This window comes from Pleurodeles waltl, chromosome 1_2 (genome assembly GCF_031143425.1).
Source record: "Pleurodeles waltl isolate 20211129_DDA chromosome 1_2, aPleWal1.hap1.20221129, whole genome shotgun sequence".
Classification (NCBI taxonomy): domain Eukaryota; kingdom Metazoa; phylum Chordata; class Amphibia; order Caudata; family Salamandridae; genus Pleurodeles; species Pleurodeles waltl.
Window position 1 is genome coordinate 403804121 of NC_090437.1, and position 17646 is coordinate 403821766.

Sequence of the window (17646 nt, forward strand, 5' to 3'; positions counted from 1 at the left end):
GGCTGTGGTATATAAATCTGACCATCCAAAAACACTTTGGCAAGCTCAAGAACACCATGGTTGTAGTGACCCTTCAGCTCGGTGTCACAAGAGGACCACCACCATATAGGCAGAGAAGGAGGAGGGAGCGTGTGTTCCGGCAGTGCATCTCCATCATCAACTTCAGGAAAGATGAGGTGATAAAATTCTATAAGCTCAGTAGGAAGTCCATTAAACAATTGTTTTAGAAGATTGAGCCAAATCTGCTGCCACCAACTGCCAGGCCCACCAACATTCCTCCTCAGGTGAAACCAATGGCTGTGCTCCACATGTTGATCTCTGTGTCATTTCAGGTCACAACAACAAGCATTGCAGGAATATTCCAGGCATCTTTTCTGCCATCTTGCCCACTGTCCAGGGTGCCATCATTCACCTCACACCACAGTACCTCCTTTTCCCCAAGACACAACAACAACAGATGAAGACCAAGCAAAGCTTCTTGCCATTATAGAGTTTCCACGTCTTGGGTGCTATGGATTGCATACATATGCAATTGGTTCCCTCAGAAGAAAGAGCACACCTGTTCCGGAATAGAAAACGCACATACTCCATCAACGTCCAGGCCATTGTGGATCAGCTGGGGAGGTTCAGCTAAGTGCTTGCAAAGTCCCCAGAAGTACACAATACATACGTCTTCAGGCATAGCATCATAAAAGATTGCTTCTAGAATGAGTGATATGGAAATGGCCTACTTGTTGGTAATTCAATTTCCAGTATACAAAACACCAACTAAAATGTAGAAACGTATGACAGAATAGCCATCTCTGTCTCTTTTGACAGAGCTAGGGGCTTATATGTGAGGGGTATGTGTAATGCAAATCCCTAAGTCTGCTATGTCAAGAAACACAAAGTAACTTTGTGTGGTTTTGAAAGTCAAACATTTTGCACTAATGCAACCCTGTGCAAAATGCTGTGTTCCATCACTGTGTGAAAGGGAGATGTTTGATGTGTGGGTGTTTCTATTAAACTGCTATGATTGATGACATTGGTCATGTATACCAAACAAGGGAAACCTGGGAACACATTCAAAAAATAGTGCCTCCCACCTGATGTTTAAGAAGGATAAATAACTGTAGTCCCTAAAGTCACTATCGCTTCCTATGTGTGCTGGATTCAGTGGCACACATAAATGGTTGACTATGCCTTTAAGGGTTATTTAAGTGCAGGATGTGTCCCTTCCTGCACAAAGACAATCCTGCATGCAACACAGGCGCCCTTGCATCATGGTGCAAGGGTGTCTATGTTTGTGCCAGGCAACCCATTGTATGGCAGTGCAGGATGAAAGGACAGGAATGCGCTGTTTGGCCAAAATATTGTGTACTACTGCCCTTTCCCAGTGACACAATTCAGTGAAGAAAGGTGACTTGCTGCCCTGGACTTTGCCACTTTCCTAAATATCTGGCCCCTACTGTCATGTGCACATAGTGGGAACAACACTCAGCAACATGTAGCTAATGTTTTCACATACTGACATTCCCTCACTAATATGTCCATGTCAACTACCTAGGGAGGATCAACTGGACAAACATCTGATCAATAATCTGCACTTTACACATGTAATGAGTGCACATAAGATAGAGTGAACAAGAACATCTCAAAATACTAATCACAGTAGGCTACTGGGTAAACATGAAAGTCAGGATGTAGAAGTGTCTAAAGTATCCGGGCATGCTCATCAATTGCTATTAGACGGAGAATTAAAAGAGGCATGTGTAAAAACCAATGGACAACTGTGTTTGTAACACATTTGAAATGTGTACAAGTTATTCAGTACACAACACACATGGACAGGACTGTCGCTGGAACAATGAGTAAATTGCTTGACTATTGTAATTTCTTTCTAACTTTCTGTTGACTAAGGATATGGCCTCCAGCAATGGGTGATATCCCCCAATTGCACATCCCCAGACTGAGCCGGAACAACTGTACAATCAGGCCCTGGTCAAGACCTAGAATATCATGTAACGTACTTTTGGTGTGCTGAAGTCCCTGTTCCTATGCCTGGACATTTCAGGGAGCGATTGCTATACTCGCCCCCTATGGTCTGCAAGCTGATCCTAATATGTGCCATCCTCCACATTTTCTGTACGTACGAATGTCCCAAGGAACGTGGACCATAATGAGCAGGAACCAATGAAGGAAGAGGAGGAGGTTGGAGGAGAGATCCAACACTGTTTGGCGGCGACGTAACCACATTGTGCAAAGGTTCTTTACCTAAATTACATTTACCTTGATGGACAAATTTTCCAAACATATTAGAAATGTTCAACATGAAAATACATTTTTTAATTCATTCTATGTGTTGGCTTTTAGGTCAGTCACTGTAAACTTCGAGTCACCCACATATTCTCAACTAAAAGTAGGCCTCAACAGGTAACATACATATAATCATACCTGTTGAGCAACATGGGGCCATGCCTCTCATTAATCAATCCACCTACACAGAAATGCAATGTATTGCATTAAAGGGACAGGCCAGTCATGCCATACAGTATTTCTAATACCAAAATGATCATTACTTTCCTCACACACTTGAGCATTACAGAGCTGCACAGCTAGCAGTCTTGCTGTGTTCTGCAGCAGCAAAGTGTGTTACAAATGGCACTCAGTGAGTTTTGGAACACAAACCACCAACTACCCTGCCAGAAACAAACCTCTGATTGTAGTGTGTCTCACCAATGTGGTAGCATCCAGAATGGCAGAACTTTGCAGGAACTAATGTATTTGCCGATACCATCAGAGATAATAATGACAGTTGTCTTGGGCAAAGGTATAGCGTCATGTGAACATGTTGAAGCCAACACTTGTAAAGAATGCAGACATGCATGTGTGGCCATCCTTGAAACACAGCACTTGACCCAGTTCCTTGCTACATTGTCACATATACCACATCATGCTACAGTAGATAAATCACACATTTGCCAGGCAATGCAATGATGAACAACGGCTTGCAAAACAACAATATGAGCAGATGACATTGTACATTGAGTAAATATCCAGAGAAGTATGACATTGGGGATGTTTATGCAAACATCTGAACACCTGAAGAATACAGAGATGTCAAAAGTGTGATTTCTCTATGTCAAAAAGGCAGACACAACTGTTTGTGTATACACACTAACTCATTGCACATGGTCTGATGGAGGAATTTGGATATGAACTTATCTTTTCATGGCCAGAGTTGTTTACTTCTGACCTGAGTGTACAAGTCCATAGTTGAGGGGATCACAAATCTTGTATCATCCCAAGGGGGCAATGTGAGTTGAGTGTGTGCTATTACCTATGCCTGTGTCAGGAATTGCAGTCTTTTTGGACCAGAAGGTCCACGCTAAGACCTGCCCTCAGAGTAGATGTACTGCTACTAACATTGACAGGAGTACGACAGAGATCATTTGGCAGCATTATGGTTATTGAACATCATAGCTTGTTGTAGTTTGGACTCTTGCTCTGGGCAAGACTGCTGGTTCAAGGATGACAGTACTTATCTTTGTAGGCAACTATGCCTATCCTAGAACAAGTTGCAACTGTAGTCCCAACCCTTCCGGCTCACTAGCAGTACCTCACCAACAACCAAACAGTTAAAGGTGATTTGTGGCAGTCTTTACGCATGGACTCAGAAGTATGACATCTCAGGGAGTGTCGTGGTTAAACGGTGATTACCCCTTTCTCACAGATATATCATGTCTCAACCAAACACAGGCAATAACAAAGATGCAGCAATGTTTCAATAGTTTTTATTTAATACAATCTATAATCTGCGGTAAATCTCATGGGCTGCAATGATTAGGATAATAAACAGTGCAAGAAATAGAATTGTAAAGACGAGAGTCATGATTATGAATACCCCTACCATCTTGCGTTAGCATAGAAAGACATAAAGTGTATAATATGTCCTAGTACACTATCGTGATAGGCCTAATCTTCTACCTAGAGGAGCTGGTTATGTTAAACCTAATCTGCCAATGCCATGTCCCTGGAAGGAACCCCCAACCCTTATTACCTTGAAATGAGGTCTTGAGCTCAGACGTTGGAAGAACACCAAGTCCGGGTCAGCGTCAAGCCGATGTGCTGCATCGATAGCGGCGATTGTATCTGGTCGGAATCCCTCTGATTATCTGTCTAAACAGTGATGTATTTATACAGGTCTACTTGGACCCCTGACGTAGGTTGTTCCAAAACAATAGATAACACTAGATGCTTGGGATGGTAATTTCTAATGTGAGCACCTACAGTTTGTTTGTCTTTGTCGCATGATTTGACGCCTTACCGCGGTGACACTGATAACATAACTCTAAACAAAAGGGTCTTACTGTAAACAAGGCTGCCATCTTAGAAGAATTAATTAAATAAATGGTCTAAGACAGAGCAAGCTAAGTAGGTTAAAAGTCACTAGGTGACTGGGGAATGAGTCTGCAAACCAAAAGCTATGCTAACTCCTCTTATCCCATTAAAACAAACTAGGATTCGCTACACCCCCCCCCCCCCTCCACACACATTGCTGTAACAAGTATGACACCATTACTGGACGCCAACCGAAGGTGAGGGAATCCAAAAAGCGAAACATAAAAACCAAAGTTAAAAACATAATAAAAAAATTTAACGTTTAAATCATACTAAAGGGACTTAGGCCCATATTTATACTTTTTTAGCACCTCATTTGCGTAGTTTTTTGGCGCAAAAGTGGTGCAAACTTACAAAATACAATTATATTTTGTAAGTTTGCACTACTTTTGCAACAAAAAAAGACACAAAAGTGGCGCTAAAAAAGTATAAATATGGGCCTTAAAGTCAACCATGACAAGCACAGCAAGCCAAAGTAAAATCATAGATTGGATGTCAGTGTAGATTTTTTAAAAAAATTCCATCATTGTGGCGTGGAACTATAGTCATGATCTTGAAGACTAGCTCCGAAGTCACCTTGTAAAAAGTCATCAAAAAATTAGGCCAAATCGTCTGATGTAAGATCGATCACTTGGGAGGATGGATTTACGGAGCAAAAGTGTGCAGTAGTCTCATGTGCGGGCCCACCTGCATCAGTGCCATTGTCCGTAGATGGAAGAGCCAACTCTGAGTGTTCATAAGTGGCCTCGCGGATCAGCCTTAGTCTCATGGGGCACGACCGTGTATGAACCCTCATCGGGGACATCAACGGTTCTTGGTCCACAGGAGAAACTGGCAAGACACACTGCTGGCAAATGTTCGAAGAAGCACCATATGCAGTGAAAGACAGGCTGCATGCACCAGAGGATTGGCCGCAATGACAATGACCAATTCCCCTCTAGTTCCTCCAGCAAGAAAACATCGAAGATCTAAACCATTCGTTCATGGCACAGTTGTGCTGGTGGCAGCAGCTACATCGCTCCGTGTAGCTGTAAAGAAACAACCACTGCTAATCAGAAAAAATAGCAGTAGTGTTCCGCCAAATAATGCCAAAATTACAGGAAAGCCACCAAACACACTTGAAAAGAGTGAATAGATGACCTTACGGGATGACTCCGAAGATAGTCTGGAAGACGGCCACAAATCCAGACCCGACAGCCTTAAAGAAATGGACAATCCCAGTAGTGCTCGAGGCGTTGCATATTCTGGATACCAGCTCACCAATGTGCTTGGGGAAGTTGGTATTTAATAGGGTTTTGTATCTCGGCTGATGATTTCGCAATCTGGAGAACATACGTCTCTCTAGCGGATGTCAACGCAACCTGTTTTTGAAACAGTAGCACTTTTAGCCTACTCAGCTTGTCATAATTTACATTAATAGTATCAATGTGAAGCCACATTTCTGATACCTTTATCTCTTGTGTGGGGGGGGGAATAAAACATGTCCACAACACGCAACGACCTTAGAGACCGAAATTGTGTTGGCAATGCCTGGTCGCATACCGCAACAGCTTTGATCGCTCAGCACCACCTAACTGCCATTGGAAAGTACATGAAATGCTGGTCGAATCAAAGAAACAGGAGTACCCTTCAGAAAACAGGCCAAGTTTGCAACCCCCGAATTGCAGTGGCCGTGAAGGGACACCTGCTTGCAGATCATAGAATGACTAACAGTAGTCTCACATTAGCTTCCGATAGGAAAGACCTCTGTTTTGCCGTTCAGACATTTATAATCGAAAGGCAACTCCTACTCTTCCTTAATATAGCTATCGCCCAAGCGCTCATACCTGCCCACGGCAAGATGTTTCAAGCATTTCGAAAAACGAAAGGTGGAAATGGGCAGATTAATAACACCATGTATGAGCCAGACAGTTGAAGGACTCTCTGCTTTTGTAAAAAGCAATTTTTCCAACTTTTCTACATGAAGCATAGTGTAACTCGCTTCCCTTTTGGCCATTGCCTGTTGTTTCTCGGATAGATTAAAAGCAGCGAACAATTCACTACCGTTAATGTATCTCCATGGAACACAGCCATTTTTCAATGTTTGTAACGTCCAACCAAGCTGCATAATAGAACGCAGCTGACTTTGTCCATGGTATAAACGAGACATGTCTGACTGAATAATATCAATCGTAGACTATACTATGTTTGTGAGTGACTAAATTCTGTTGGACAGGTTGTTCATGCCGTTATCGACAACCGCCAAAGCCTTTTCTAAGTTTTCCTTATCTATCTGCCTTAAACGTGCAGCAGCTTCTATCTGAGAAAGTTTCCATATCTCATTGTACATAGCATATACAAATCTTTTAGAGCGCTGTTTCCTAGGACCTAACAAGAAGTCCTGCAAGTATATATCTTCAGAAAGTGTGTTCAGGTGTTCTTTAATTGCAACTAACGTGTTAGACTGTGCCCATTGTTGACACAGTTTACCCACACTGTATGTAGTAACTATCCCCGTGTGTTGACCTGAGATGAAGCGAGGATCTGGCCGGCTAATCTTAAAACCCCCAGAGGAGTTTAAAAAACGAGCCTGACATCCATTGGTATCTATTGGCCAAACTAACCTCCCGCCGGGACCGCAAAGTGAAGAATTATACGCACCAGCCTGAACTTTTGCATCTAGCTCTTCTTCTGTGTTATTCAGGAAGAATTGCCAATCATTAAATTTAGCTAGTGTGTGGATACTGGGGGTGTTCATTTCTTTTTTTTTTTGGTAACCCTAGGCAATACGTCTGTTGAACAGTGCCATTTAAAAAAATAATTTCTACCGGAATCAGACATGCTCTAAACAAGGCCTCCCTACACTGTATTTGCCAATCTTGTGCCCCATACACTCTTTAAGTCAATATTGTTCTTCCAGTGATCGCAACCTTCAATGGTAAGACGGGAAAAAAAGGGCATCTGAATATATCAGTTTTGTGTCTGTTAGCAAAGTGTTCCTAATTTTCGAAGGTGGTAATTTGAAAAAAATATGACTCAGAATTTCTTGTGTCATGCCCAGAAAAATAAGTGAATTTTTCGAAATAATTTTTTGGGCTCCCCACTGGTGGCATTGAACAATGTTCCCATTGTGTGTAATTAAGTACAGGTCTATGTCTAGTTGCACGGTGCAGGTAGTAATGTCCCCAATTATTATAGCAGAACATTTCCCCATAATTCATTGTATTTACATATACATCATCACTTTCAAATACTGAATAGTCCTTAATTTCAGTTAACATAGAATCCACTGTCTGGACATCCCAATCATCAGATACAACACTGGGTTTGATAACATCTGTCATGGATATTTTGAATACATATGGAATTTGAATGACCTCAGTAGGCCCATATATTTCAAAAGGAACTTTGTCCACACAATCCCACCAGAAATGGGTACAGCTGAAATGTTCACCGGGGACAAGTCTCTGCAGACCTTGTGTGAGGAATGATGTGGAGTTAAAACGTAATCTACAGTTGCTACAATTGCGCGTTCAGGAATGTAATGACCATTTATAAGTAAGAAAAAAACAGTCATGAAACCAATCCATAGAAATAAGGTAGAAAATGTTAGGCAGAACCATAAATAGTTTCAGGGATATATCAAGTAGTTTGTTCTAAGCCATAGATATAGCTTGCATGTCTTTGAATAATTTCCAATCGCTTGAGTGGATGAGTCTGAAGAAAAGTCATCAATGTCGATGAAGTAACCAGAGCCAGGCTCTGCAAAAACAGGAGCAAGTTCAGTACTTGTAGTTGTGTTCACTTCACATGGAGGCTCGTAGTAAATAGTGCCATCAGTCTGTGTTGTATTGGTGTATAAGACGGCCAATTCTTGACCAGGTGTCGTCGTGGAAGTGGTGACTGGAGCCAGCAAGAGCTCATTGTCCGCCCTCCTAGTGGTCAAGGAGGAATTTATAGCATTGTTGGACATTGTAGCATAGTCCATAGTAGTGCTGGACACTCTGTTCTGAAGAGGAATGTCCTGTTGGGTAGTGAGAGGGGATCTGGAACTACCCAAGGGACCTCTGGGTCTAATGTGCAGGATCGGCCACATGGTGTAGTTTGACATTGTCAATTGAAACAAATCTGTTTACTCGGGAACCAGGTAATGGTGGTAATATTACAGTTCTGGTACCTTGTATTCCCAAGACTGAGACTGGTGCTCTGTAGGATGGACCAAATTCCTTCTTTACAGCAATCTTTTCACGAACCAGATCCCCAACATTAGGAACACACGGCAGCTTATCCTTAAGATCAGCCACCCTCCCCCACAATGTCTTGTGTTTTATGGTGTTCCCTTTAGAATCTCTAAACCCATTCAGTTTCCAATGATTAAGATAATCATTGTAAGACTGAACACAGTACTATGAATCACAGACTATCAAAGTCAGTCTTCCTGTCTCCGTTTTTTCTAGCGCTAAAATAAGGGCTTTGAGTTCGGCTTACTGAGCTGTGCAGTCCCTTAGGGTCTGCGTGTAGGTATTATGAGGGTGGAAGACTCCATCCTTCATCACTCTACTCACAGCTGCGCAAGCGGCTGAGTATTGATGTTTGGTACATACAGCTGGTTGGGATGAACCATCAGTATAAATGGCAGTATCATAGTTGTCTAAAGGTAAGAGATGTAGAGGAGCGGGGCACTCTTGTTCATATTGGAGAAATTCTTGTGTCTGAAGTTGCGGATCAAAAATATAATCTACATCAGTAGCTGTCAGAGAGGTTGCCCACTGAATCCAGCGTGGGTGTAATGCTTTAGTGTTAGCAACACTGGCTTTGGTGACGGCCTCTAGTGCTGCCACCGCGGTAACGACAATGATGCGTTTCCCCTGGTCAAGTGATCTCTCTTTTATGACAGCCATCTGAACTGCAGTTAGATTTTTTTCTATGGGTGCAAAGCGTTGCTCTGCATTTGAGTATAAATGTGATTTATATGCTATGGGCACCGTGTCATCCTCATTGAAGGTGACATGCATAAACCCAAGGGCACCAGCAATTATTCTGATGACCAAATTCTTTTTATTGTCACGTGTGTGTAAGTGTTTAGCTTCTAGCATGTCCTGTTGCAAATCCCTAAGGATGCGCATGTGTTCAACTGTCCAGTGTCTGCTAGAAAAATCTGGACGTATTAAGTCGTATAGTGGCTTGTTACGTTGTTCATAGTCTGGAATGTATGTTCTGCCAAAATTAAAGAAACCAAGTAAAGACTGTAGCTTCCTTAGTGTATTTGGTGGGTGCAGTTGTGCACATTTCTCTAGGAAGTGCGGGCCAGGCTCTTTCCATCGTTTGATAGCTCGTATCCCAGGAACAATACACTGAGAAAGGCGATCTTGATTTTCTTAAAGCTGAATTTAACTCCTGCAAACCCCAAAATTATTCGATCAACCCTCACAAGATGAATGTTCAGGTCGTCGTCTGTGAGATAAATGTCATCCATATAGGATAACGCCTCAAGATCAATATCATTTAATATTGATGTTACTCAGGCTGAAAACAGCCCTGGACTATTCTTATAGCCCTTGGGTAAACGGCAAAAGCGTTTTTGTGAGCCAAATGAGAATGCACTCAGGTCCCGAAATTCTGGCAGAAGAACCAGTTGGAGATGTCCAACGTTGTTTTATACTTTTTCCGCACTATGTTATTTATCAGTGCCTTGCTATGTGAATTTTGTATTGTGCATGACTGTTTAAGTGTCTGTAATCTAAGACTATTCTATACGAATAGTCTGGCTTTGCAACCGGGAATAATGGATTATTCATTGCAGAGGCGCAAGGCTCAATTACCCCCTGATATTCTAGCTGATTGAGGATTTTCCTCACTGGAGCTTTAGCCTCATGTTTTACTGGATATTGTGTCTGAGGCTGGGGTGCAGACCTGACTGGTATTATATGACACGGAGAGTCCCTGTCCCAACCTACATGATTGAGATATAATGCAGGTGCCTGCGCTAGAGCCCAACTGATAGCGTAGGCTTCCTTTTTTGCTTCTGGAACAAGATTACAGAAAGAAGGCAAAATGAAATTTTCCCCATGTGGGAGCTTACGACGTGTTCGGGCGGCCAAGCTCTTTCGGCCAATAGGATGTCAAAATTAAGTTTGTCCCAAAAGATCACACTGATGGTGTGTTCCATGTCTCTCTCAATTTAGATCTTTAGATCATAAAGTCGATCTGGTGGGAGTACGCGCCCCTCCGCCGTTTCAACTGCAACAAAATCGCTAGTTGCTGTCGCATCCAGATGATCTTTAAGACTCTGGCGACATATCGTGACCTCTGCTGTGCTGTTTAGCAGTGTCACTGCCCACGTCTTGTTCTTCAGCAATGTTCTCAAGTGTACTGGCATTTTTAAGCAATAGTGCTGCCACCTTTTTCTTTTTAAACTGTGACTTTTGTTGCAAAGTCTTCTCTTCTTTTTTGACTGTAGACTGCGACGTGTCTTACTTTTGTTTCACGTAGTTAAGACGTCGGTCAAAATGGCCTCCTCTCTCGCTACACCTATCCGGAGCGTCCTGAAAGGAACAAGAGGGACGTGAATCAATATATCTATCAGGAGTTCTAATATTCTCCCTATTTCTGAGAGCATATCTCCTTTCGGACTTCTCCGGATGTGGAGAGTCTGCTCTCTGCTTCGGTCTTTCTTTAAATTGTTTTGGCTTCTTTCAACGCTTTTTCGAACCCTCCTGTGTCTGTTCCGTACCTTCCTTAGGGATGGTACTCTGTACTTCCAATTTCTTTGGCCTGTCTCCCAGACTATCCTGTCCTATGCTAGTATAGGTATCGGAAATAATTTTTGGTAGCTGTCTCTCTTGATCCAAATGTGGAGTTTCTCGGAGACGCTGGCGTATTGCCAGTGCTACCGCTTCCCCTTTAATGTTTCTGAGTATTATCGAAGATACTGTGTCAAAGTTACTAATCAATTTCATCCCCAAATTTAGGGCAGGTGCGGCCCCATGCTCATTCTGTATTTTTTTTAACACCTCCGGTAAACTGGCAAGTGTCAGGGTACCATGTGTGGTAGTATATATTGCAGGGAAGACTGTACCCCATGTGGCACAGTCATCTACAGAGGGAACCATCCCAAAGCGCAAGAAAATTGTTAGAATTCTATGTTTCTCCTCTGCTCCCGTATGGGGAAACACAGCTTCCAGCTGATTTGTTTTCTGTGCTATCCAATGAGGTATTTTCTCCCATTCTGTGGGTACTTTACCCATAATAGTATGTACTGTTTGTGGATTAATCCCAGTAGCCAATTGGTATCCAGCAGGTGCTGGTGTTGCGGGACGCACTGGTGTTGTGTTTAAAGTCCGCATTACAAACTGAACAAGCTGTCTATATAATGTTACTACTTCATCATATAAGTTTCGCAGATCTGCTGCTTGCAAGTTTTGTATATCCGGGTGAGGTGTGTATGTGGCAAACATAGGCCACGTAGATCAGTCATTCCCTAAAGGACCTAATCTCACACGTTGTATTACATGTGGTAGGGCGCCTTCAAACCAGTTCTGATGCTCATGATAGGTGAGTGGTATTTCATGAGACTGAAATGCTTGGTACCTTTGAGGTACATTAGCAATTCTATATGTGTGGAACGTGACTGACCTGAGGTCTTCCTCAGGAAAGGTGACCCAGGAGTAGAATGTTTCTGTTTGGTAAGCTTCATTAGCTTCTATGAATGTAACATCCCCGCCCTCATCTGTTAAGCCATGCGCTACTAGATGTAATGTTAATGCTTGTCTAGCATTCTCAGGAATGACTATGGCGTTAGCCAGATTTGTGTTAATGGGTGAAGAGATGGAACACCAAGTGGGGAGTATAGTCCATTTTATGGGTTCGAGCTCGAACAACCTACAGCCTAATTAGGTGTTCCCTGTTCAGCCGAGGAGGATTTTCCCAAAGACCACGGACGTCTCTGTTTAATGGTACTTAGGGTACCTGTCGTCTGTGAGACAGTGATAGTAGGGGTACCCATAGATTAGTGCCTAAACACCATCGTTGGTGGTGCCATGTCGTAGTTTGGACTCTTGCTCTGGGCAAGACTGCTGGTTTAAGGATGACAGTACTTTTGTTTGTAGGCGACTATGCCTATCCTACAACAAGTTGCAATTGTAGTCCCAACCCTTCCGGCTCACTAGCAGTACCTCACCAACAACCCAAACAGTTAAAGGTGATTTGTGGCAGCCTTTACGCATGGACTCAGAAATATGACATCTCAAGGAGTGTCGTGGTTAAACGGTGATTACCCCTTTCTCACAGATATATCATGTCTCAACCAAACACAGGCAATAATGAAAATGCAGTAATGTTTCAATAGTTTTTATTTAATACAATCTGTAATCTGCGGTAAATCGCATGGGCTGCAATGATTAGGATAATAAACAGTGCAAGAAATAGAATTGTAAAGACGAGAGTCATGATTATGAAGACCCCCACCATCTTGCGTTAGCGTGGAAAGACAAAGTGTATAATATGTCCTAGTACCCTATTGTGATAGGCCTAACCTTCTACCTAGAGGAGAGCTGGGTATGTTAAACCTAATCTGCCAATGCCATCTCCCTGGAAGGAACCCCCAACCCTTATTACCTTGAAATGAGGTCTCGAGCTCAGACTTCGGAAGAACATGAAGTCTGGGTCACCATCAAGGCAACGAGCGGCATTGATAGCGGCAATGGTATCTGGTCGGAATCCCTCTGATTATCTGTCTGAAGTGTGATGTATTTATACAGATCTACTTGGACCCCTGAGGTAGGTTGTTCCAAAACGATAGATAACACTGCATGCTTGGGACAGTAATTTCTAATGTGAGCACCTACAGTTTGTTTGTCTTTGTCGCATGAGTAGACGCCTTAGCGCGGTGACACTGATAACTTAACTCTAAACAAAAGGGCCTAACTGTAAACAAGGCAGCCATCTTAGAAGAATTAATTAAATAAATGGTCTAAAACAGAGCAAGCTAAGTACTTTAAAAGTCACTAGGTGACGGGGGCACGAGTCTGCAAGCCAAAAGCTAAGCTATCTCCTGTTATCCCATTAAAAGAAACTAGGATTCACTACAAGCTAAATTGACTATTTGACCCTGGTTCACTGCAGTGATGGCTGATGGCTCACTCACCTATCCCAAAGGTCTGTTGCTGTGTGTAACACTCACCCCTGACTAACATCATCTTCTCAGAAATATGTGCATGATAACACCATGTTCTGAACACATGTGCCTGTATGACATACACAACAGAAAGGTTGCATTGTGGAAAAGTTTGCACATGCTGAGAGTGTGTGTGTGTGTGTGCTGCAACAGTGTGTTCACCGTCGGAGCCACTAGCACAGTGCAAAGGAAGTCTAGTTCCAAACAGTGTGCTATGACTGAGTGTGTATGCTGCACATCATGATATTTGTTTCTATCTTACGTATGTGGATTACAGTGTAGTTTCCATAATGTCCTGTGACTAAAAACAGAGGGGCGTATAAGGAGAATGACCACACAGTGTAGCACAAATAGTGTCCCTATGCCACAGCTATGTGTGCGAGTAAATTGCAAGAAATGTTTTGTATCTAACAAAACCTTTTAAAATCTTGCTGCTTCCACTGCACCATTGCTGTTTTGGCTGTGTAGGCCCAACAAAGGCCCACTTTCACCATAGGGCAAGGATGCAACTATTGCATGCAGGAATCTTTGTGAGCATGAATGTGCACCTTATTGCTAACTAATTTAGCCTGTGAGCCATATTCCTCCATCTGTGTGTGCTGCTGTAAACAGGACATGTAACAAAATTAAGTAATGGGGACATGTTAAGGTCTAACTCCATCGAATATCACTCCTGGGAAGGTGTTGCTTACTGACACATTTGCAGGTTTCCCTGGTGTTGTATGTTGTAAATGCATATATTACAATCAGGTCTGAATGGCTACCCACATGCAATGGTCACGGAACGTCTCTCTGGTGCAAAGTAAGGTTATTAAGTGATTTGCAATATATTGTGGCACTTGTTTTGGCTACTCAAGCTGGCCTTGTTCTGCTCAATCAATAGGCAAACAGATGTGCTAAACACATTTACCATGGTGCATTGTGAAAGTGCCACACATAATGTATCTGACATATAGCCCTGAGTTCAGACATGTCTTTACCATCACATTACATGATGGAAGATGCCTAGTTTAGTGTGCAAATTATTGGCTGCCTGACAATCACATGTGCCATATTGGTATTAGACCGTATCTATCAGATTCATCCAGTAAATATGTAAGCTGATTTGCACATTCACTGTAGATTGACTTATCCAGCCTGTCTCTGTGCTTCCCTGAGTGTGTGTTTTGCATCCCTAACATATCTTATGGCAAGACTCCTGAAAGATGGATTGAATATAGCTATTGTGCAGACTAGGGAATACAATAGCGTTGCATATTGGCAGAGGAAAGTTATATATTGGAGATATTTCTGGCTACACCGCAGCTACCTTTGTTCACACAAGCATACTACAAACCTCAAAAGGAAGAAAAAATTGTTAATGTCCCTCTACATTACATTATTTACTTGTTTCCCATTTAAATAGTTTGCCACTCAAAATGTCTCCACTAGGAAGATAAAATGTCACACATAGGCACACTGTGATTACTGAGAAATCACACATCAGCAAATATTAAAACTGTCTGGTAAGAAACAAGGACCAATGAAAGTGTGCCCAAGGTGTGTTTTCCTGCATTGCACAATATCTTACAGTGGATCCCAGACAAGAGGCCAGTTGTGTGGGTCTGAATCCAGGCACAGCCCATTTGTGCGGCCCATTGCCCCCGTTGCGCCGGTCGTATACTGTGCATCAACGCTAATGCGTGAAAAACAATGCATAAATGCTAATGCGCTGTGCGTTCATCATGCAATAGCAATTTCATGCCGATGCCTCATAAAGAACAACACATTTGTGGCAAACAGGTGGAATACACTCAGGAAGTGACGCAATGGGTGTGGCAGACCGCAAACTAGGAAGTGTGAAGTTACTTTCACTTTCTCTTACTCTCTGTTAGTTTGTGCTGGGTGTTGGAGGTGTTTGGAGAGTATCTGTGCGAATTTCTAATGTTATGGTCTTACCAGTGTGTGCTCTGTCCCTGCATTGTATCTCAAAGCCATACCTATTTTGTCCTGTTTCATTGTTTTGTATAAATATTTATCATTGTCTTGTTGGGAGTTAGCTTTTCTGGGGTTTGTTAGTTGGGGTAGTAATAGTTTTTATGTGGTTTGTATTTGGGTTTAGTGTGTTTGGGAAGGGTAGGGAAGTGTCTGGGAAGGGGAAAAACTGTTCAGAGTTGAGAGGGCTGATTTTGCTTATTGTCCATCACCTGCCCAGAATGCCAGGGCTACCCTGCAAAAGACAAAGAGGATTGCTAGGATCGTGTGCGCTGGCACCACCAGCAGACGTTCAAGGTTTCTCAGACCACTGTACAGATGAAACATACAGTAGATGGGCTGATGTCATTGCATGGGAGGCCGATATTATTGACCTCCTTGGACTTGAGATTGTTGTACCCGTAGGTATGTTCCTTCTGTATTATGTGATGTAGCTTTATCAGTAATGCCAAACATAAACATGGATTGTACATAATTTGTGTATTTATTTTTCATATTGGAACGTGCAAGATGTAAATCATGATACATTTATACTGTATAAGGAAAATATCTCAACTAAGGGAACTTTGTGTACCTCAGAATGCCTACATTAATCAAACATAAATCAAGCACAAGGTCAATTGCTCAAGTCCTGTATCCTGCTAAAAGGGTCGGTTCAATGGTTAGTGGGTGGTACTTATAAATGAAAATGCAACGATTTATGAGTATTTCCTTAGGTAACATATCAAAACGACCAGGGGATGCTTTCAAATTCCCAGAACACCCACTCTTGAAGGCTGATCTGGAGATCTATTTGCCAAATCCCTTTGCATGAATTCCACCATGTATGCTGCATTGTGTTGCACATGTGCACAGATTGATATGCCCTATGGATATCTACATGTGCAGAACTGTGTGTTTTTCAGAGCAAAACAATATTATACATGCTGATAAGGCATGCAGCTTTGCACGAAGTTGGAAGGTATAACAACTTAACATTAGTCAGCACTCTGTGCATAAGTGCCAGTACACCCTTATGTGACTTTTATAATGTTGTATATGGTGTATGCCTGTCCTTTTCTATCATAACAACACTTAGTTCATCCTAGGGTCAATATTATCACTCATGTGTCATGGTACACTACAGCCTAACATGATGCTGCCCAGGATTACTAAATACATAACATGCTTGAGGCATGCTTCAGACATGTAATGATGGATACATCTGAACTTCATCATCAAGCCAGCTCAAGCCTGAAAGCGGACTAGCTGCATCCAATAATCTGGTCATATTGGCATATGTGTGTTCAAGGTGATGTGTAAATCTGGAATACTGGGATTGCATAGTTTGTTACATATACATGTAAACCTATGTGATAGCACTATTTACAATGAAGTGTCCTCATTCATGTCTCCTAGGTGGACATCTTCCTTGTACACAGGGAAAAGCGGACTCGTTCCAGGACGCCAGTGCTACCAGTAAGTATTATAAGTACACGCATCTACCATTTTGACATGTGTGTGTGATCTGCGTGAAATGTTACATTGTGATGGGAGGTATAACTCACCTACCATCAATTAGCTGGCAGTGTGTAAATCTGAACAGAAGCAGCCCACAGATTATCTGAGAATGATCAAGGAGTACAATCATTGTGAACGTAGGATGTATGTAAGCAGGCCCACAGGATCTAAACATATGTACCTTTGTTTTAACGTTGGCACACCTGTATTCATGTTGCTTTGGGCGCAATGACCATCTTTAGGTGCAGACTATGCATGCGTTCCACACAAATAAGTTATTGTGTACAATAAATGTCACAACCCCAAAAAATCTGAATTCCACGTATGTTTTAGCACAGTGAAATGTGCTTTGCTAAGCATGTCTGTCCAGGGTTCTGTTGTATATGTCCAAAAATGTGCATGACACAGGTGATGTGCAGTATTTATACACAGGCACTGTAGCCAAGTATGGAGAGGACAGGTATCATGGAATGGGAATCATATAATGTGTGATTATGCAACAAATGTTCCATCAACATGGGGCATATTTTGCTCAGACATAATGCACACTTTTCAGATTTTCTGTATGACTGACCATAGGTGGGGGACATACATACCTGCTGTGTTACACCTAATATATTGGTAGAGAACCTAACTGT

At 42.3% G+C, this 17646-nt stretch overlaps 1 long non-coding RNA gene across 1 annotated transcript in view; it reads left to right on the plus strand.

Annotated features, from left to right (window-relative positions):
* Window positions 1–16938, plus strand: part of LOC138295585 (uncharacterized) — a 51337-nt gene extending 34399 nt beyond the window's left edge. Inside the window, exon 3 of the long non-coding RNA XR_011203634.1 lies at window positions 16907–16938. This is a non-coding gene — a long non-coding RNA (uncharacterized lncRNA). The remainder of the gene's footprint in view (window positions 1–16906) is intronic.
* The last annotated feature ends 708 nt before the right edge of the window (window positions 16939–17646 follow it).